At 44.4% G+C, this 22,427-nt stretch overlaps 1 long non-coding RNA gene across 1 annotated transcript; it reads right to left on the bottom strand.

The window, feature by feature from the left end:
• Positions 1–147: 147 nt before the first annotated feature.
• On the bottom strand, positions 148–20,703 carry LOC121287749. Its single transcript, XR_005945247.1, has 4 exons — positions 20,213–20,703; positions 19,113–19,414; positions 14,371–14,509; positions 148–488 (listed from the first exon to the last, which is right to left on the bottom strand). It is a non-coding gene; the product is annotated as an uncharacterized LOC121287749 (long non-coding RNA).
• Between the last annotated feature and the right edge of the window lie 1,724 nt (positions 20,704–22,427).

The raw sequence follows: 22,427 nt of genomic DNA, 5'->3' as shown, positions 1-22,427 counted from the left end.
GATTGAAAAGTGAGCATGAGAGCAAGGTGGTGAATTAAAATGATAAGCAACCAGAAGAACAGGGTTATTGCAGACTCAGTGGAGGTATTCAGCAAAATGGTCACCCAATCTGCATTTGGTCTCCCCAGTGTAGAGGAGACTGCATTGTGAGCAATTAATACATTTTATTAAATTGAAAAAAGTACAAGTAGATTGCTGCTTCTCCTGGAAGGAGTGCTTTGATTGTTCTCTTTATTGTTCATTATGAGTTACTGGAGTCGGTCAGCCGCAGAGCATCAAAGGCAGTGCAAATGTCTCTAGCAGTGGTGGTTTTGAATTTCTTTCTAGGCTTAATCAACACCATGCCATCAGCACATGATTTGAAGGGCACGGCAACTGATCATGCTGTGAAGAGCTTAGCACATCCAACTGTAGTACTGGATACTACCAGGAAACTTTGGACCACTGGCTGATTACCCTTTTCATTTAGAGGGTAGCTTCCATCTATTCTGGGCAAGACATAAACAGTAATTGTCATGTTACAGTGATAGAATGAGGTCAACTAAATATGGGTGTTAGTTGAACAATGGAAATGAAATTTTATGTCAATAATAAGAAGTACTGCAAACATAAAGGAAAACATGGGCAACATAAATATGAATATAAAGTTGAAACAACTTAGGGTTAAGTTGAAAGAGGCCCAAGGGTTTTAACAGACTCGATAACCAGTCTGTCTAAACAATACAGAGTAGCAATCAAGAAAACCAATAGAATGTGAGCCATATAATCAAAACAGTGGACTATAAACCAGGGAAAGTTGTGAGGATTCTGAAGTGACTGCACCTTGAGTGCTATGCAGTTCTGGTCACTGATTAACAAAGGAGACCTCAATGACTGGAGTCATTGTAGAAAAAAACACCAGGCTTTGGAGTCAGGGTTCTGGGTTATGAGTGAGGACTGCAGACACTTGTGCTTTGCAGCCTGGCAAAGGCATTCTGGAGGTGATCTTTTAAGTAAATTGATTAATTATCCACTAACTAAATTATCAGATTGGAACAAGGCAATACAGATTAAAATCAGTACATGGTCATTTTAGGACTGATATCCAGAAGCTTTTCACACCCACTGATCTGGAATGGACTTCTGAATAATGTCCTAATGGCAAATGCTCTGGAATCATTTAAAAACACAATTAGATGGAAAAATGGGGAGAATGTAAAATCATCCTAGATCCTGCCTCACCTCTAAAATCTTGCAATCTGTGCTTTAAGTGATTGGTCAAGGTACTAAGCCATAAGAATGATTCTAGGAAGATAGGAACAGAGGAAGGCCATTCAGCCCCACAGGGACTGGACCTGTGTGACTACCAGTAAGATAGATTTTCTCATAGTTCATGTAGCCAACAAATCTCCTGACCTTGAGAGCTGAAGTCCTGAACAAATCAAAACTAAAGCCCGCTAGCTAGCTAGTCACACAAAGCAGCACCCTTTTGACAATAATTACAAAGAAAAAGTGAGCTGTTAACTGAAGCAATGAGCCTGCAAAGTGGTACTTGAACCCTCCACAAAGTGATCAGCTGGAAAGAGCTGCTGGAAAGGTAGGCTATGTAGCATGTCGTGAGGCCAGGAGTTTGGCAGATGAGTGGGAATGCTAGGTTGAATTCATTGACAAGGACATGCAATTACACAAAAATTTACCCAAATCATTTTTTTGTTGGTTAACGTCTGCTGCCAGTTGTGATGAAAAAGGTGCCTTATTAATGCCAGTGAATGATTCGTCCTATACTCTCTCAACAAGAACATTGGAGAAACTGTTGAGGACTGAAACTAGCACCATGACGAGCTGGCACTTGACGTAAAGAGCACAGCAAGGATCCAACTGCTGTACATGTTGGAATAACTTGTGGAGGGTTCCTTGGGGATGGCTGGCCTTAATATACCAGCTCAAATGGAGGAAGTGGATCTCTGCTGCCAATTTAGCAATAGGCCATCAGGCACGGATGAGATGTTGTTCTAGCCAAGGGGTCAATAGTTCCAGAAACCACCAATTCTCCTTGGAACTACAATTCTAAGGTTAGTCAATGAAATCCAGTTTGAGGCATACTTAGTCATGATCTTCCAGAATGCCTAACATCAAGGCGGAATCGCCTTCACCTCATGGATACCAGCAGTTTAAGAAGAAATCCCACCCCTTTCTCAAAGCAACTAGGGATGAGCAATAAATGCCAGCTTAGCCAGTGACATTCACATCCTGAGAATGAAAAAAAATCCTATTTACATCTTCGTGAAGATATCAAATAGTGTTTTTTTATTCTTTCATGGGATGTGGATGTCACTGGCTAGGCCAGCATTTATTGTCCATCCCTAATTGCCCCTTGAGAAGGCAGTGGTGAGCTGCCTTCTTGAATCGCTGCAGCCCATGTGGTGTAGGTACACCCACAGTGCTGGAAGGGAGTTCTGGGATTTTGACCTAGCGACAATGAAGAAACAGTGATATAGTTTCAGGTCAGGATGGTGAGTGGCTTGTAGGGGAGCTTGCAGGTGGTGGTGTTCCAATGCATCTGCTGCCCTTGTCCTTCTAGGTGGTAGAGATCATGGGTTTGGAAGGTACTATTGAAGCAACTTTGCTGAGTTGCTGCAATGCATCTTGTAGATGGTACACATTGCTGTCACTGTGTGTTGATGGTGGAGTGAGTGAATGTTTAACATGGTGAATGGAATGCCAGTCAAGCGGGCTGCTTTGTCCTGAATGGTGTGGAGCTTCTTGAGTATCGTTGAAGCTGCACTCATCCAGGCAAGTGGAGAGTATTCCATCACCATCCAGGATATACTTGCCATAGAGGGAGTGCAGCGAAGGTTTAGTAGGCTGATACTGGGGATGGCAGGGCTGTCGTTCGACTGGGCCTGTATTCACTAGGGTTTAGAAGAATGAGAGGGGATCTGATTGAAATGTATAAAATTCTATCAGGGCTAGGCAGACTGGATGCAGGGAGGATGTTTTCCCTGGTTGGGGAGTCTAGAACCAGGGGCCACAGTCTCAGGGTATGGGGCAGGCCATTTAGGACTGAGATAAGGAAACATTTCTTCACTCAGAGAGTGGTCAAACTGTGGAATTCTCCGCCTCTGAAGGCTGTGGAGGCCAGGCCGCTGAGAATATTCAAGAAAGAAATGGACAAATTTTTGGACGTTAGGAGCATCAAAGGGTATGAAGAGAAAGCAGGAATATGGCGTTGAGGTAGAGGGTCAGCCATAATCATATTGAATGGCAGAACAGGCTCGAAGGGCTGAATAGCCCACTCCTGCTCCTAGTTTCTATGTTTCTACTCCTGACTTGTGCCTTGTAGATGATGGACAGGCTTCGGGGAGTAGGGAGGTGAGTTACTCTTTGCAGAATTCCTCTGCCCTTGTAGCCACAGCATTTATATGGCTGATCCAGTCAAGTTTCTGGTCAATGGTAACCTCCAGGATGTTGATAACGGGGGATTCAGCAATAGCAATGCCACTGAATGTCAAGAGGATATGGTTGGATTCACTTATGTTGGAGATGGTCTTTCCCTGGCACTTGTGTGGCGTGAGTGTTACTTGCCACTTATCAGCCCAAGCCTGGATATTGTCCAGATCTTGCTGCATATGAGCACAGACTATTTCAGCATTTAAGACATCATGAATGGTGCTGAACACTGTGCAATCATCAGCGAACATCCTCACTTCTGACTTTATGAAGGAGGGAAGGTCACTGGTGAAGTAGCTAAAGATGGCTGGGCCTAGGACACTACCCTGAGGAACTCCTGCAAAGGTATCCTGGGACTGAGATGATTGACATCCAATAACCCAACCATCTTCCACTGTGCTAATTATGACTCCAACCAATGGAGAGTTTTCCCCTTTATTCCCATTGACTTCAGTTTTGCTAGGGCTTCTTGATGCCACACTCGGTCAAATGCTGCCTTGATGTCAAGGGTAGTCACTCTCACCTCACCTCTTGTGTTCAGCTCTTTTGCCCATGTTTGGATCAAGGCTGTAATGAGGTCAGGAGCTGAGTGGCCCTGTTGGAACCCAAACCGAGCATCAGTGGGCAGGTTATTGCTGATTCAGTGCTCTGGATAGCACTGTCGATGACACCTTCCTTACGTTACAAATGACAGAGAGTAGACTGATTGGCTGGGTTTGATGTGTCCTGTTTTTTGAGGGCAATTTTCCACATTGCCAGGTAGATGCCAGTGTTGAAGCTGTACTGGAATAGCTTGACTAAAGGTGGAGCACAAATCTTCAATAAAATTGCTGGAATATTGTCGGGGCCCATAACCTTTGCAGTATCCAGCGCCTTCAGCCAATTCTTGATATCACATGGACTGAACTAAATTGGCTGAAGACTGGCATCTGTGATGCTGGGGACCTCAGGAGGAGGCCAAGATGGATCATTCACTCAGCATTTCTGGCTGAAAATGATTGCAAGTTCTTCAGCCTCATCTCTGGGACTGATGTGCGAGTCTCACCCATCATTGATGATGGGGATATCTGTGGAGCCTCATCCTCCTGTTAGTTGTTTAATTGTCCACCACCATTCACAACTGGATGTGGTGGGACTGTAAGGCTTAGATCTGATCCATTTGTTGTGAGGACGCTTGCCTCTCTCCATTACATGCTGCTTCTGCTGTTTGGTATGCAAATAGTCCTGTGTTGTAGCTTCACCAGGTTGACACCTCATTCTTAGGTATGCCTGGTGCTGCTCTTGGCATGCCCTCCTGCACTCTTTGTTGAACCAGGGTTTGATCCCCAACTTGAGGGTAATGGTAGAAAGGGGGATATGCCAGGCTATGAGATTACAGATAGTGGCTACATACAATTCTGCTGCTGAGTAGTCCACAGCATCTTATGGATACCCAGTTTTGAGTTGCTAGATCTGTGTGAAATCTATCCCATTTAGCACAATGGTAGTGCCACACAACACGATGAAGGGTATCCTTAATGTGAAGACAGGACTTTGTCTCCACAAAGACTGTGCGGTGCTTACTCCTACCAGTACTGCCTTGGACAGATGCATCTGCGACAGGTAAATTGGTGAGGATGAAATCAAGTTTTGTTACCCCTCTTGTTTGTTCCCTCACCACCCGCCTCAGGCCTGACGCCACAAGACAGTGCGAGAGAGTGGAAGAGAGATCAGAACCAGCGCGAGTGCAGGGAAGCTTCAAAAAGTAATGTCAGCACAAAGGTGAGAGCTGATTGGTGAGTAGCAGGTAAGTATTTTTCTCCAGTTTTTTTCTCCAGTTTAAAATAGATTAAGCTAAGGAAAGGTAAGGGTTCTAGTTTTTATTTAAAGTACATAAATAATTTAATTTTTTTTTACTGTACTTAACTTAAAGTAAGGGTTTTCTCTTTCAACTAAAGGCGTGGCAGGGCAGCTCAGTCCCGTGTTATGTACCGCCTGCAACATGTGGGAAGTCCTAGATGCTCCTTGCGCTCTGACTGACCACGTGTGCAGGAAGCGCCACCAGCTGCAGCTACTTGAGCTCCGAGTTTTGGAGACAGTGTTTTGGAGACACTGAGGTACATCTGAGAGGCTGAGAGTTTCATGGATAGCACGTTTTTAGACGTGGTCACCCCACAGCTTACAGAAATGCAGACGGAGAGGGAATGGGTGACTATCAGTCAGAAGAAAGGTGTCAGGCAGGTGGCCAGGAAATCCCCAGGGTGCATCTCACTCGAGGACCATTTTTCTGTGTTGGAAAACAGTGAGAAAACAATTCCTCTGGGGAGTGCAGCCACGCTCATGGCACTGTGAGTGGCTCAGCTGCACAGGGGTGGAGGACAAAGAGGGGAAGAGCAATAGTGGTAGGAGACTGGATAGTAAGGGGAACAGACAGGCATTTCTGCGGCCGTAGGTGTGACTCCAGGATGGTGTGTTGCCCCCTGGTGCCAGGATCCTGGGTGTCACTGAACAGTTGCAGGCCATCCTAAAGGGGGAGGGTAAATAGACAGAGATCATGGTACATATTGGCACCAACATCATAGGTAGAAAGAGGGATGAGGTCCTGCAAGCAGAATTTAGGGGGCTAGGAAACAGATTAAAAAACAAGACCTCAATGGTAGTAACCTCTAGATTACTTCCGGTGCCACGTGCTAGTGCGTATAGAAATAGGAGGTTAATCCAGATGAATGCATGGCTGGAGAGATGGTGCAGGGGGGAGGGCTTTAGATTTCTGGGACATTGGGACCTTTTCTGGGGGCAGTGGGACCTGTACAAGGCGGACGGGTTGTCCCTGAACCGGAATGGGACCTTGCGAGGAGGTTTGCTAGTGCTGTTGGGGAGGGTTTAAACTATCTTGGCAGGGGTGTGGGATCCTGAGAGGAGGTTCAGCAGGGGGACATGCACAGCCAAAATTAGAATAGACAGCAAACGAGTCTGGAAGGCATAGAAATGATAGGCCAGTTAAGGCATAAGGGAGTTTGGCAAGGTTGGATGGTATTTATTTTAATGCAAGGAGACTGACGAATAAGGCAGATGAGTTGAGGGCACAAATTAACACACAGAAGTATGATGTCATTGCTGTCATAGAGACATGGTTGAGAAAGAGACAGGTTTGGCAGCTCAATATTCCAGGATATATGGTCTTCAGGCGAGATAGGGAAAGAGGTAAACGAGGAGGCGGTATCGCAATATTGGTCAAGGAATCAATTACAGAAGTAAGGAGGGATGACATCTTAGAAGGCTCCTCATATGAAGCCATATGTGTAGAACTTAAAAACAAAAAAGGAGCAATCACATTGCTGGGAGTGTACTATAGGCCCCCAAACAGCCAGAGTGAAATAGAAGGGCAGATATGTAGGCAAATTTCAGAGAAGTGTAAAAATAATAAGGTAGTAATAGTGGGGCAATTCAACTTCCCCAACATTAACTGGGTTAGTCATACTGTGATAGGTTTAGACGGAGTGGAATTCTTAAAATGCATCCAGGAGAGCTTTTTAAGCCATCATGTAGAAGGTCCTACAAGAGAGGGGGCAGTCCAGGACTTAATTTTATGGAATGAAGCCAGGAAAGTGGTAGAGGTATCAATGGGGGAGCATTTTGTAGATAGTGATCATAACTCCGTTAGATTCAAGGTTGTTATGGAAAAGGACAAGAATGGGCCATAAGTTCTAAATTGGGGGAAGGCTGATTTTAATAAGATCAGATATGGTTTGGCCAGAGTGGACTGGGAGCAGCTACTTTTAGGTAAATCTGTGTCAGAGCAGTGGGGCTCATTCAAGAAGGAAATAGGGAGAGTATAGGGCCAACATATTGCAGTAAAGACAAAGGATGGGACCAACAAATCCAGGTAAAATAAAGGAAAGCCCAAAGTTATTTTACAAGTACGTTAAGAGTAAGATGATAACTAGGGAAAGAGTAGAGCCCATTAAGGACCATAGTGGAAATTTGTGTGTGGAACTGGAAGGTGTAGATAAGGTTCTAAATGAATACTTCGTGTCGGTGTTCACAAGTGAAAGGGATGATGTGGGTATGGAAATCAGGCAGTAGGACTGTGATATAATTAAAGGAATTAGCATAGAAAGGGAGGAGGTTCTGAGTGGTCTGGCAAGTTTAAAAGCAGATAAATTTCCAGGCCCAGATGAAATATATCCCAGGCTGTTGCGTGAGGTAAGAAAGGAGATAGCAAGGGTACTGGCAATAATTTTCAATACCTCTCTGGCCACAGCAGAGGTGCCAGAGGATTGGAGGACAGCCAATGTGGTACCGTTATTCAAGAAGGGAGGAAGGGATAAACCAGGGAACTACAGGCCAGTCAGTCTAACCTCAGTGGTGGGGAAACTACTGGAAGCAATTCTGAGGGACCGAATTAATCTACACATGGAGAGGCAGGGATTAATCAAAGACTGTCAACATGGTTAAGGGCAGTCATGTCTGACCAATTTGATTGAATTTTTTGAAGAGGTGATTGGGTGTGTTGATGAGGGCAATGCATTTGACGCAGTCTACTTGGACTTCAGCAAGGCTTTTGATAAGGTCCCGCATGGGAGACTGTTAATGAAGGTAAGAGCCCATGGGATCCAAGACAATTTGGCAAATTGGATCCAGGATTGGCAGGAGTGGCAGGAAGCAGAGTGTGATTGTCAAGGGGTGTTTTTGTGACTGGATGCCTGTGTCCAGTGGGGTTCCACAGGGATCAGTGTTGGGTCCCTTGCTGTTTGTGATATATATAAACAATTTAGACTTAAATGTAGGAGGATTGATCAGTAAGTTTGTGGATGACATGAAAATTGGTGGGGTGGTAAACAGTGAGAAGGATAGCCATAGATTACAGGAGGATGTAGATGGGCTGGTCAGATGGGCTGATCAGTGGCAAATGGAGTGTAATCCAGGCAAGTGTAAGGTGATGCACCTGGGCAGGACAAACAAGGCAGGGGAAAACATGATGAATGGTAGGACCCTGGGAAGTACCAAGGATCAGACGGACCTTGGTGTGTCTGTCCACTGGTCCCTTAAGGTAGCAGGACAGTTAGATAAGGCGGTTAAGAAGGCATATGAGATACTTGCCTTTATTAGCTGAGGCACAGTATATAAGAACAGGGAGGTTATGCTGGAACTGTATAAAATGCTGGTTAGGCCACAGCTAGAGTATTGCGTGCAGTTCTGGAATCTGCATTGTAGGAAGGATGTGATTGCACTAGAGAGAGTGCAGAGGAGATTTACCAGGATGTTGCCTGGGCTGGAGAGTTTTAGTTATGAGGATAGATTGGAAAGACTGAAGCTATTTTCCCTGAAGCAGAGGAGATTGAGGGGGGACATGATTGAGGTGTATAAAATTATGAGGGGCATAGATAGGGTAGACAGAAAGGAACTTTTCCCCTTGGCGGAGGGATCAATAACCAGGGGGCATAGATTTAAGGTAAGGGGCAGGAGGTTTAGAGGGGATGTGAGGAAGAATTTTTTCACCCAGAGGATGGAGAGAATCTGGAACTCACTGCCTGAAAGGGTGGTAGAGACAGAAACCCTCATAACATTTAAGAAGTACTTGGATGTGCACTTGCGATGCATACAAGGCTATGGGCCTAGTGCTGGAAAATGGGATTAGAATAGTTAGGTATTTGTTCGACCGGTGCAGACTCGATGGACCGAAGGGCCTTTTTCAGTGCTGTAGACCTCTATGACTCTTTGACTCTATGAGACCCCAGTCTAGGGACTATGAGCTTTAGGGCTCAGCTATCTCGGTCAGTAGCAGTGCTACCGAGCCACTCTTGGCGATGGACATTGAAGTCCCCCACCCAGAGTACATTCTGTGCCCTTGCCACACTCAGTGCTTCTTCTAATTAGTGTTCAAAATGGCGGAACACTGATTCATCAGCTGAAGGGGTTGAGCAGGGAAGGATGTGGGTGCAGTAGGTAGGTGATAACCAGAAGGTTTCCTTGCCATGTTTGACCTGATGCTGTGAGACTTCATGGGGTCCAGAATCGTTGCTGAGGATTCCCAGCGCAACTCCTCCCAGACTGTATACCTCGGGTGGCACCAGGGATGGTGGTGTCTGGGAAATTGTCTGCAAGGTCTGATTCCGTGAGTAAGACTATGTCAGGCTGTTACATCTCTAGGACGTGGGACAGCTCTCCCAATGTTGGCACACGCCAGCAGATGTCAGTAAGGAGGATTTTGCAGCGTTGACAGGGCTGGGTATGCCATTGTCGTTTCCGATATCTTGGTCGATCCGGTGTTATTCCTTTTAGACTTTATAGCAGTTTGATACAACAGAGTGGTTTCATTTCCAAGGGCCATTAACAGTCAACCACATTGCTGTGCATCTGAAGTCACATGTAGGCCTGACCGGGTAAGGACAGCAGATTCCCCTCCCCTTACGTCCATTGACAAGACTAGCTTCTAATTTATGAATTGAATTTAAATTCCTCCAGCTGTTATGGTGGGATTTGAACTCAAGCCCTAGAGCATTAGCCTGGTCCTCTGGGTTACTAGCCCAGTGACATTGTCACTACACCACAGCCTTCCCCAAGGTAACTGTGGACAACCTTGTCTTCTTCTGAGATAAAGAGGTTCAATAAATGTCTAATCCATTCTGATATGAAGCCTCTCACTGAAGTATAAATTCCTTAATAAAATCAAGGATTTGGCAATGTAGTTTCCACCTTCTACACAGAAACTGCAAGATGTCTTTGTTGGACTAAACCTTTGGTCTTTCTCACTTTCTTCACAGATTTGATAAAGTCACATAAGCTGCATTTCTGACAGTAATAGTACAAACAAGATACTCATAGCTCTCTCTCAGTAAAGTGATGGAAGGGGTCATCAACAGTGCTATCAAGCAGCACGTCACAATAACCTGCTCACTGATGCTCAGTATGAGTTCTGGCAGGGTCACTCAACCTCTGACCGCATTATAGCCTTAGTTCAAAAATGGACAAAAGAGCTGAACTCCAGAAGTGAGAGTGACTGTCCTTGAGATCAAGGCAGCATTTGACCGAGTGTGGCATCAAGGAAAATGGAGTCAATGGGAATCAGGGGGGGAAACTCTCCGCTGGTTGGAGTCATACCTAGCACAAAGGAAGATGGTTGTGGTTGTTGGAGGTCAGTCATCTCAGTTCTAGGTCATCGCTGCTGGAGTTCCTCAGGGTAGTGCCCTAGGTGCAACCATTTTCAGCTGCTTCATCAATGACCTTCCTTCCATCATAAGGTCAGAAATGGGGATGTCCTCTGGTAATTGCACAATGTTCAGCACTATTCAGCACCATGGAAGCAATCCATGTCCAAATGCAGCAAGACCTGGACAACATTGAGGCTTGGGCTGACAAGTGGCAAGTAACATATGTGCCACACAACTGTCAGGCAATGAACATCTCCAACAAGAGAGAATCTAACTATCGCCTCTTGAAATTCAATGGCATTACCATCATTGAATCCCCCACTATCAACAGCCCATCCAGAAACATTCACTCCTTCCATCACCAATGAACTGTGGCAGCAGTGTGTACCATCTACATGATGCACTGCAGGAATTCACCAAGGCTCCTTAGACAGTGTTTCCAACTCATGACTGCTACCATCAAGAAGGACAAGGGCAGCAGACACATGGGGAACACCACCACCTGGAAGTTCTCCTCCAAGCCACTCACTATCCTGAATTGGAAATACATCACCGTTCCTTCACTGTCGCTGGATCAAAATCCTGGAACTCCCTCCCTAACAGCACTGTAGGTGTGCCCACACCCAATGGGCTGCAGCGGTTCAAGAAGGTAGCTCACCACCATCTTCTCAGGTGCGATTAGGGATGGGCAACAAATGCTGTTCTAGCTAGCGGCATCCGCATCCCATAAATGAATTTAGAGAAAGAATTGGCTGCAGAGAGACAAGATTCCAGCCTACAGCTCCCTCTCATGCCCACATGTCCGTCCTTGGCCTGCTGCATTGTTCCAGTGAAGCCCAATGCAAACTGGAGGAACAGCACCTCATCTTCCGACGAGGCACTTTACAGCCTTCTGGACTTAACATTGAGTTCAACAACTTCAAACCATGAACTCTCTCCTCCATCTTTATGCCCTTATTTAAATTCATTTTTTAAAATTTTACTTTTTATTTTCATTGTTTATTTATTTTTATTCATTCATTTTTTACCCTTTTTCCCCAAACCCCCAACCTCCCATCCCCCACTCCATATGGCCATCTGTCACTGATTTCTACGTTGTGCTTTTACAGATCACTGACCCTTGTTCTGCTATCAATACATTCTGCTATCTTACCTTTATGTCACTATCAACACCTTCTTTAGTCTTTACCACTACCATTAACACTCCCTCTGTCTTGTGTCCATGACATCTTAGTCAACCTCTCCTTAGCTCCCACCTATCACTGAACTTCTATCTTGCTCTACCTGTTCCACTCCCTCTTAAACAGTATAAAATCCATTACATTTCTACTTCTCTTTAGCTCGGAAGAAGAGTCAAATGGGCTCAAAATGTTAACTCTGTTTCTCTCTCCACAGATGCTGCCAGACCTGCTGAGATTTTCCAGCTTTTTTAGTATTTATTACAGCTACCCTCTTCCTGGACAGGAAGTCAGCCTCATGGAAAGCACACCTCTTTGACATAGTTGCTCACATGAGGCCCTTGGATTAAGCAGATAGTTATGATATGTGGCACTATGCCAGCTGCCCTATGTAGGCACTTACACCCTACTGGACGCAGATGTTCACCAACTTGCTGCTGAGGAAATGCTCAGGGTTATTGCTGCTGGAAGATATTACCTGGGGGCCCTATTGCCAGGGCTAGGCATCTGTCTTTGTTAGGTTGTAGAGAGACTTACAACTACTGCTGAAACCTTACACATTCGACTGGTTAAACCACTATTCCATAAGGAATGGTGTGCCCATGATCAGAAGGATGGTGGCAACAGAATTTATGGTTATTTGTGCTGCTTATATTACCAAGCATAAGGTTTTTTCTGCCTATATACAGAGTGCTTAGGGAGGTCTTGTGACACAGTGGATCGTATCCATGCCTCTGAACCAGAAGCTCTGGGTTCAAGTCCCACTCCAGGATTTAATGGCCAAGGAAGGTGCATTCATAACATGGCCATAAAGGTTGATTATCAACTTTTAATTCCTTCCAACACACGCCAATGGTAAGAGTGGGAAAGATTCCGGGACAGCCATGTGATGAAAATAAAGTTGGAGCCTCTAACATGACTCCCCATAGTTCCAGACTACATCATGCATGTAAAAATGCATGTTTCCACAACAACTCAGAATCCCTGAGTGGACCGTTACACACCACCACCACAGACAGCTTATCCTATGCTTGTCTTGCAACCAACTGGTGATATCTTCCTTGGGAAGGTGTTAATCATATGGATTCAATCTGCTTTCAAGATGGCAAGCGAGTTGGAAGTTTCAGTCAACTGTTTGCAACAGGCTCAGTACTCCAATGTTTGAACCAGACAGGCACTCAGAGTGCCGCTGATGATTGACATGTCAGTGTAGGCTCACTAATGGAAACTGAAGGGGCTGAGCTGTCATTGAGAGTTAGGGCTCTCCCTCTTGAGTACAGATAACGTTGCAAAACAAAGCCATAGCAAGTAGGATGGTTGAAAAGTCAGTGAGAGATATTCTATAGTACTAAACTGCGTGGCTTTAACTGATTGAATCATACCTCACAATGGGGAGATTCAAGGACTTGGAGAGGGGAATTGTGATGGGGAAGGGGAAGGGGCAGGGGCGTGGGTGGAGGTGGAGGGGGGGGGTGGGGGGGTGAAGGGTGGTGGAGGAGGGAGCTTTCCAAGAGAGGCCCATGGTTTCCTTGTGGACCCTGAGGATCACCTCTGGTCCTGGCTCCTGTTCACAGCAGGTTTGACCCCAGGGACACCGCTACTGCTCCCCTGCTTGGGCCTAAAATAATCAGAACCCGATTGGTGGATTTATAAAGGGAAACTGCCAGCTTCAGCTAGATCTCCTTGCCACCTACTATTTGAAATCACGGTTGGTAGGAGCAGGGCAGAAATGGATTAGAGAAATTGTCCTCTCAATTTTAATTACTACACCCACCCCCCACCACCACCATCCCCCCGCAACTACTCCCCCTGCCAACCCGCTTGGTTTCCTCTGGGCAGGGACTGTTACTCCCCCCACCAAGGGAATCTCAAAATTCAATCACAAAACTCTGCTAGGAATCTCGCTGTAAAACTGGACATAGATTTATTTGTAAATCAGTGGCCTGCCTCTTAATTGTTTCCTGTATCATCTGTAATTTTTTTTTTTTGGCTGTTTCCAATAGCAACTGAATCACTACAGGGTCTGTCATTGTCCTGTGTTGCGAGGTCATCTCAGTTCTCCCCTTCACTTGACCACATCAAATAAAATAGAACATTTTCGACATAGTTCATTGACATGTTGGGTTTACACTTGCCAAAAAATTGTTCTGTTCAGAACAAAGGCAGGAAAATAGATTCTCACAATCAACTAAAACATTTGCACATCCCAGTCATGGGGGTGGACCCACACATCACAGGAAAACCTTTCTTTGTGGGCAATACATTGTTTTTTTGTTTTTGAGTTATTGTAAAGAGGAATATATAGATTTAAAGGCGACATTAGCTCTTGTCACGTAATTAGGAAAAAGACAGTTAGATACTCATAGCTCTCTCTCAGTCCTCTCTTCCTCGGCGACCTTTACCTCATCTAGATAAAAGCAAGAAACTGCGGATTCTGGAAATCTGAAATAAAAGCAGAAAATGCCGGAAAATCTCAACAGGTCTGGCAGCATCTGTGGCGAGAGAAACAGAGTTAATGTTTGAGTCTGTATGACTCTGAAGAAGAGTTGATATGTTAACTCTGCTTCTCTTGGCACAGATGCTGCTAGGCCAACAAAATTTTTCCCGCATTTTCTGTTTTTATTTCTTACCTTGGGTAGTTATTAGGTGCACACTATGATGAGTGAGGATTGCGCAACTTGTAAACGCTACTTCCAATTCATGATGTTATTGAAGAGGGAAATCTAGAGGAAATATCTGCTCCCACAAAGTCTCCACTGGTTCGAAACCCTGAAGTACAGGAATAAAGAGGATTGAGAAACATTGGCAAAAGCACCTCTTCATTACTTAGGATTATATGTATATTTAGCAGAGCAAACCTCCCCCTTTGAGTAAGCTCCAGGTATCAACAGACCAGAGAACCATAGAAAAGTTACAGCACAGAAGGAGGCCATTCGGCCCATCTTTTCCATGCCAGCCTGAGGACACCCAGGTGCCCTTTCTAATCCCACCTTCCTGCACCCGGCCCATAGCCCTGCAGCTTACAGTACTAAAGGTGCAGATCCAGGTACTTTTTAAAAGAGTTTAGAGTTTCTGCCTCTACCACCAACTTGGGCAGTGAATTCCAGACACCCACTACCCTCTGTGTAAAAAAGTTCTTCCTCATGTCTTCCCTACACCTGTTGCCACTTATCTTGAATCTATGTCCCCGGTTCTAGAATTCTCCACCAAGGGAAACAATTTTATCCTATCCACTTTATCTATTCCCTTCATACTTTTGTACATCTCAATCAAGTCATCTCCCAGCCTTCTTTGTTCTAAGGAAAATAACCCCAACCTATCCAATCTCTCCTCATAGCTACACTTTTCTAACCTTGGATACATTCTTGTAAACCTCCTCTGCACTCTCTCCAGAGCTATTACGTCCTTCATGTAATGTGGTGACCAGAACTGTGCACAATACTCCAGTTGTGGCCTCACCAGTGTTTTATACAATTCCAACATGATATCCTTATTTTTATATTCTATACCTCTGCCAATGAAGGAGAGCATTCTATATGCCTTCTTTACAACCTTGTCTACTTGAACTGCTGCCTTCAGGGACCTGTGTACTTGTACGCCAAGATTTCTTACTTCATCTACACCTCTTAGTATATTCCCATTTATTGTGTAATCCCTGTAACTGTTTGACCTCCCTAAATGTATGACCTCACACTTCTCTATGTCAAAATCCATCTACCACTTTACCGTCCACTCCACCAACCCATCTATATCATTCTGGAGATTATGGCTATCCTCTACACTATCCACTACTCGGCCAATCTTTGTGTCATCTGCAAATTTCCCAATTGTGCCCCCCACGTTCACGTCCAAATCGTTACTATATAACACAAACAACAAGGGTCCCAACACCGAGCCCTGTGGAACACCACTTAAGACAACTTTCCATTTGCAAGGGCATCCATCGACCATTACCCTTTGTTTCCTGTTACAAAGCCAACATTTTGTCTAATTTGCCACATTATCCTGAATCCCATGGGCTTTTACTTTCCTGACCAATCTGCCATGTGGGACCTTGTCAAATGCCTTGCTAAAATCCATGTACACAACATCCACTGCACTACCTTCACCAACCCTTCTTGTCACTTCCTCAAAGAATTCAATCAAATTTGTGAGGCAAGACCTTCCTTTAACAAATCCACGCTGACCAAACCTGACTAGTCCATGCCTTTCCACATGACAGTTAATCCTATCTCTCAGGATTGATTCTACTAATTTGCTCACCACCGATGTAAGACTAACTGGCCTATAATTGTTTGGCATTTCCTTTGATCCCTTTTTAAACAAGGGAACTACATTTGCATTTCTCTAGTCCTCCGGGACCTCTCCTGTATCTAGTGAAGATTGGAAAATCATCCTCAGGGCATCTACTATCTCCTCCCTGACTTCCTTCAGCAGCCTCGGAAACAATCCATCTGGCCCTGGTGACTTATCAACCTTCAAGGATTTCAACCCTTCGAGTACTTCCTCTCTCTTTATGACGATCCCATCCAATATCTCGCAGTGTTCCTCCTGGACTACTATATCTACATCCTCCCTTTCCTTCCTAAACACGGAGACAAAATATTAATTCAAAACCCTTCCCACAGCCTCTGCATCTACACACAAGTTTCCATCTTCATCTCTGATAGGCCCCACTTTTTCCTTAACTAACCTTTTAGCATTAATATATTGGTAAAACATCTTTGGCTTATCTTTAACTTTACTTGCTAATCTTTTTTCATGCCCTCTCTTTGATTTCCTTATTTCCTTTTTTACTTCATTCCTGCACTTCCTATATTCGTCTAGGCTATCTGCAGTGCTTAGTTCTTTGTGCCTATCATATGCTTTCTTTTTCTGTTTGATCTTCCCCTGTATTCCTCTAGACAACCAGGGGGGTCTAGATTTGGCAGCACCATTCTTAATTTTGTAGGGGACATGTCTGCTTTGTACAATTAGGATCTCACTTTTTAGTGCTTCCCACTGGTTTTCCACTGTTTTATCCTCCAGCAGTGTTGTCCAGTCCACCTCAGCCAAGTCCCTTCTCATTTCTGCAAAATTTGCCTTCCCCCAGATCAAGACTTTTACTCCTGCCTTATCTCTGTCCTTTCCCTTGGTAATGCTAAATTTAACTGAATTGTGATCACTGTCCCCGATATGGTCACCAACTGTCACTTCACCCACTTGCCCTTCTTCGTTCTCCAAGACTAGGTCTGGAATGCATCTTCTCTCATTGGGTTTGTCACTAATTGGTTGAAAAAAATTTTCCTGGACACACTGCATGAATTTTTCTCCCTCAGTACCCCTTATATTGTTTGAATCCCAGTTGATATTGGGATAGTTGAAATCTCCTACTATTATTGCCCTCTTGTTCTTACAAGCAGAAATTTGCCTACATATTTGTTCTTCTATCTCCCTTTCACTATTTAGGGGTCTGTAGTATACTCCCAGTAGTGTGACTTTTTTATTTCTAAGCTCAATCCATAAAGCCTCGTTTGTTGACCCATTTAGTATATCATCCCTTCTCACAACTGGAATTGATTCTTTAGCCATTAGTGCTAGCCCCCTCTCCTTTTTTATCTCCTACTCTATTGTGTCTGAAGACTCTATAACAAGGGATATTAAGCTGCCAGTTTTGTACCTCCTTTAGCCAGGTCTCTGTTATAACAATGATATCCTGCTGCCATGTGTCTACCTGTGCCCTTAACTCATCCATCTTGTTTGTAATACTCCTTGCATAGAAGTATAAACAGTTTAACCCCGTCAATTTCCCTTGCTGGACACTTTGTAAACTTTGCTTCTCCTGTAACTCCATGTCTATCACAACATCCCTAGCTAATGTTCTCCTCCATTTCTCTGATCTGAATCTGACCTATCTAAACCTACTCCTGGGATCCCATCCCCCTGCCACACTAGTTTAGATACTCCCTAACAGAACTAGCAAAAGCCCCCACAAGGACACTGGTCCCAGAGATAAAAACAAAAAAACTGCGGATGCTGGAAATCCAAAACAAAAACAGAAACAGAAATACCTGGAAAAACTCAGCAGGTCTGGCAGCATCGGTGGAGAAGAGTACAGTTGACGTTTCAAAGTAAAAATAGGAAAGGGGTAAATTGTAATTTCACCCCTCTCCTATTTTTACTTAGTTCTGTTGAAGGGTCATGAGGACTCGAAACGTCAACTGTGCTCTTCTCCGCCGATGCTGCCAGACCTGCTGAGTTTTTCCAGGTATTTCTGTTTCTGTTTTTGTTTTGACACTGGTCCCAGCTCTGCAGTTTGCCCGGTTTGTACAGGTCCCACCTTCCCCAGAACAGGTCCCAGTGCCTCAAGAATCTGAATCCCTCCCGGCTACTCCATCTCTCCAGCCACGTGTTCATTTGGTTTATCCTCTTATTCCTGCTCTCGCTGGCACGTGGAACTGGGAGTAATCCTGAGATTACTACATTTGAGGTCCTGCATTTTAATTTATCTCCTAACTTCCTGTACTGAGCTTGCAGGTCCTCATCCCTTAGTTTACCTATGTCGTTGGTACCAATGTGTACCGCGACCACTGGCTGTTTACCTTCCCTCCCCAGAATGTCTTGCAGCCGCTCTGTGACATCCTGGACCCTGGCACCAGGGAGGCAACATACCATCCTTGATTCACGTTTGCAGCCACAGAAGCGTCTGCCTGTGTCCCTAACTACTGAATCCACTATCACTATAGCCTTGCCACTTGTTTTTCTCCAGTCCCTCTGAGCAGCAGAGCCACCCACGGTGCCGTGAACTTGGCTGTTGCTGCTTTCCCCTGAGAGGCCATCCCCCCCCCAACAATATCCAAAGCGGTATATCTATTAGAGAGGGGGTTGACCACAGGGGACTCCTGCACTACCTTCCTGAGTCTTTTACTGTTCCTGATGGTCACCCATTCCCTTTCTGTCTGTGTGATCTTCACCTCTAGTGTGACCACCTCGCTAAATGTGCTATCCATGACTTGCTCAGCATCGCAGATGCTCCACAATGAGTCCACCCGCAGCTCCAGCTGTGAAGTCCAGTTAGCTAGAAGCTGTATTTGGACACACCTTCTGCACACATGGTCAGCGTCCCTCATTTCCCACATCCTGCAGGAGGAGCATATCATGGGTCTGAGTTCTCCTGCCACGACATCCCTCTCGATTAAGCTAGTTATCCCCTTAAAAAAAATACACTAGCTTGGGGCCTTATTTATGTTAGCTAGGAACCTTGTTTCTTGACTAATTATACTTGTACAGTACTATGCTATACTTAAGAACTTTTTTTTTAGCTCCTACCTCAGTATTAAACAATGAATTACTTTAATAGATTGAAAAAAATAACACACCAGGATTTACTCACCAATCAGCTGCTTTTTTTAAAATCCACTTTCGGGAAGAGTGTCCCTCGCAGTCTGGTGCACTGCTGAAGGTACTGCCTCTCCCTCTCTCTCTTTTTTTTTGGTTTGTGGAGGAGAGAGGGATAGCAACACTTCAGCAATGTAATGTTTGGGGCTATTTCATTCTTTGACAGTGGATCCTCCTCAATCCTCTTCTGAGTTACGGTGACTGCGCTGACTTCTCCCAGAACGCTTCTCAGTCACTTCTCACTACTGCCCTCTGTTGGATCAGACAGCCAAATTCATCTGATGAGAGTCAATTAATCTACAGAGGAGATAATCAAGCATTATTTCTTTTATGACTTTTACCAATCCTTTGCCATTTTCTCGACTGACAGCATTGAAAAATTCTTACTTTGGGGTGACCTTTGTGGTCTTCTCGTCACTTAATTATTCATCAATTCGGTATCTGTGTACATTTTTAAAAATGCATGCGACTGACTACATTGTGTTAGCTGGTCAGAATGGCTTAAGGGCACTGAATTAAGTGGATAATAGATCACATAAACGGCTTGTTCCGTTTTTCATAACAGACATGGCGGAAATTTGCGTTGAAGGCACATGCAGACGTGTTATTCATTTTGCCTGGAGGTATTGAACTCACAGGAGCAAAACTTTAATATTGCTTAATTGGTAATTTAAAGGATTGAGCATTAATATAGTACATAAATTTACTTACAGTGATCTGATTTAATTTTTCTTTCCTTCTTCACCTCAAACTGCTGAACTGTAATAGTGTCAACAAATTACCCTAGTTTGAAATTTACGCACGTTTCTAAGATGTAAGGAGAATTATTATGTATATCCAACCTTACTCAGGATTAAGATGTGCTGGAATATGCCACATTCTCTTCATGTCACAATTAAGAGGAATCACTGCAAACAGTGCAATGGTAAATTCAGCCTTCAATAAGAAAATAATATATATGAAGGGGCAGTTAATTAGTACAGTGAATAGCAAGGGTAAACATCAACTGAATTCCCTTGGTATTGGCTACAAATACAAATGGAAGGGAACAATCTTAAGATAATGAATACGTTAGATGGGGCAAAATTTACTTACCCAATCCCAGACAATATGGTCAGTTGAAGGGTTTGCTGTTTAGTGAAGTCATTGACATTATAAAGTATGTCTCTGTATTAGTCATGACTCAGCTGGTAGCATTCTTGTCTGTCCATCGTAAGGTTCCACAAACATCAAGGCTGACGCTTCAGTGCAGTACTCTGAGAATGCTGCACTGTTGGAGTTAAAAGCAAAATACTGCAGATGCTGGAAATCTGAAACAAAAGCAGAAAATGCCAGAAAAAACTCTGCAGGTCTAGCAGCATCTGTGGAGAGAGAAACAGAGTTAACATTTCGAGTCCATATGACCCTTCTTCAGAGGTCCCATCTTTTGGATGAGTTCGCTGTGTGCAAATTAGCTGTCATGTATCCTACATTAGAGCAATGACCATACTTCAAAGCCTTTAAAGGCTGTAAAATGCTTTGAGATGCCTGGCGGTTTTGAAAACAACTCTAAAAATGCAAACTTTTTTTTTTCACGTTGCATTATTCTGTTACTAGAATGAAGCAGTGTGTAATCTGCCCATCCCTTTAAAACCACAAGGTTTACTGTAAAAAGGCACACCCTGAGATCGATTAGAGGCTAGTTCCTGGCAGGCATTTCCTGAGGTTAACCAAAGAATAGTTCTTCCTCTGTAGATTAGCAGTTGCTTGGAAAATCCCTAGCACTTTGCAGATTAGAAGCGCTTTTGCAATGCTTGGTCCTTCATAGTTTAGCAACTGTACTGAAACCTCCACAAGGTCACAAAAATGTCTCAGAGAAAATAACATTTATGGAAAAAAAGACACATTGAAGCGCGGTGTGATATGGGCGTCTTAGATAATTGGATGTGATGTTTGTATGAATCTCTTCTGTTATTATTCAGAATGATTGGAAGCCATAGTGTGTTGAGAATGGAAGAGGAGTGTTGGGTTATGGGAATGGGGTTTATATTTGCATTGTTGTTGATGTAGGATGGGTAGAAGGTTAGTTTTAAAAATGAAAGGGATATGAAGAAATTATTTAGATTTTACTGCCGGTAATATTAGTCACAAATTATTTTTTTTAATGTAGTCATTTCTCATTATAATGCTTCCCATCCTCAACCACTGCCAACAGAGTGACTAAATGATTTAGCTACATTGGGTGAACTCTTCCACTCCAACCAGCAGCAGGAAGCATGGTGAGCAGGGGAACTTAACTTGGTGTGAGGCCAAAGGTCAGCTTCCCGACATCAGGGCGAACTGTCATAATTCTGTTTAAAAGTGGGTCAAGGTTCCTGAAGGACAGGGCAAGGGGGAGGTGATGGCGATGGTGATGGCGTAGTGGTATTACTGCTGGGCCTAGTAATCCAGAAACCCGGGGTAATGCTCTGGGGACTGGGTTCAATTCCTGCCACGGCAGATGGTGGAATTTAAACTCAATTAAAAAAAAAAATCTGGAATGATGACCACCAAACCATTGTCAATTGTTGTAAAAACCCAACTGGTTCACTAATGCCCTTGAGGGAAGGAAATCTGCCATCCTTACCTAGGTCTGGCTGACATGTGACTCCAGACCCACAGTAACGTGGTTGACTCTTAAATGCCCCCTAAACAAGGGCAGGTAGGGATGGGCAATAAATGCTGGCCTAGTCAATGACACCTGCAAACCCTGAAAGAATGAAAAAACTTGTTGGGAAGCCCCTTTTGCATGCATTAGCATGTCACGCATGCTCATTGGAAGCCACTTTGCTGGGATTAAGTTTGCCCTCCAAAGTTAGGTACTCTGCCAGTGAGAAATTAGAAAGTTCAGTTTTACAACTGTATATAAGTGGCATGCTGCTGGCGAGCTTCACTCCTTCAATGACTTTGAGGTCAGTAGATGTTGCTTTCGCCTTCTTAGGGACCTCACATAAATTCACTCCTATCAGGTGCCAATAGCAAAAGCTGTGCCAAGGCTGGAAACAGGAGGCAGGCGAAGAGAGAAGGGTGGGGCAAAGGGCGAACAGGGAAGGCGGGCAAAGGCTGGAAGTTGGGGAGACTGTCCGGGTCAGGTCGGGGGGAGAGACTACCCAGGGAAGCGGGGAGTGGGGAGTGTCCTAGAGGGCGGGGTCAGTGCTGTCAACAGTGGGTCCTGGGAGTTGAACTCAGGGTACTGGTCTGAGAAGGGATCAGTCACAGTCAGAGTGGGGGTGGGATGCTGTAGGGTGGCAGGTTCGGAGTGATAGTCTGGTAGGTTAAGGTTTCATGGGGG

The sequence above is a fragment of the Carcharodon carcharias genome, chromosome 15 (genome assembly GCF_017639515.1).
Source record: "Carcharodon carcharias isolate sCarCar2 chromosome 15, sCarCar2.pri, whole genome shotgun sequence".
Classification (NCBI taxonomy): Eukaryota; Metazoa; Chordata; class Chondrichthyes; order Lamniformes; family Lamnidae; genus Carcharodon; species Carcharodon carcharias.
Note: the sequence above shows the minus strand (reverse complement) of the source record. Positions and strands in the feature narration are given on the sequence as shown.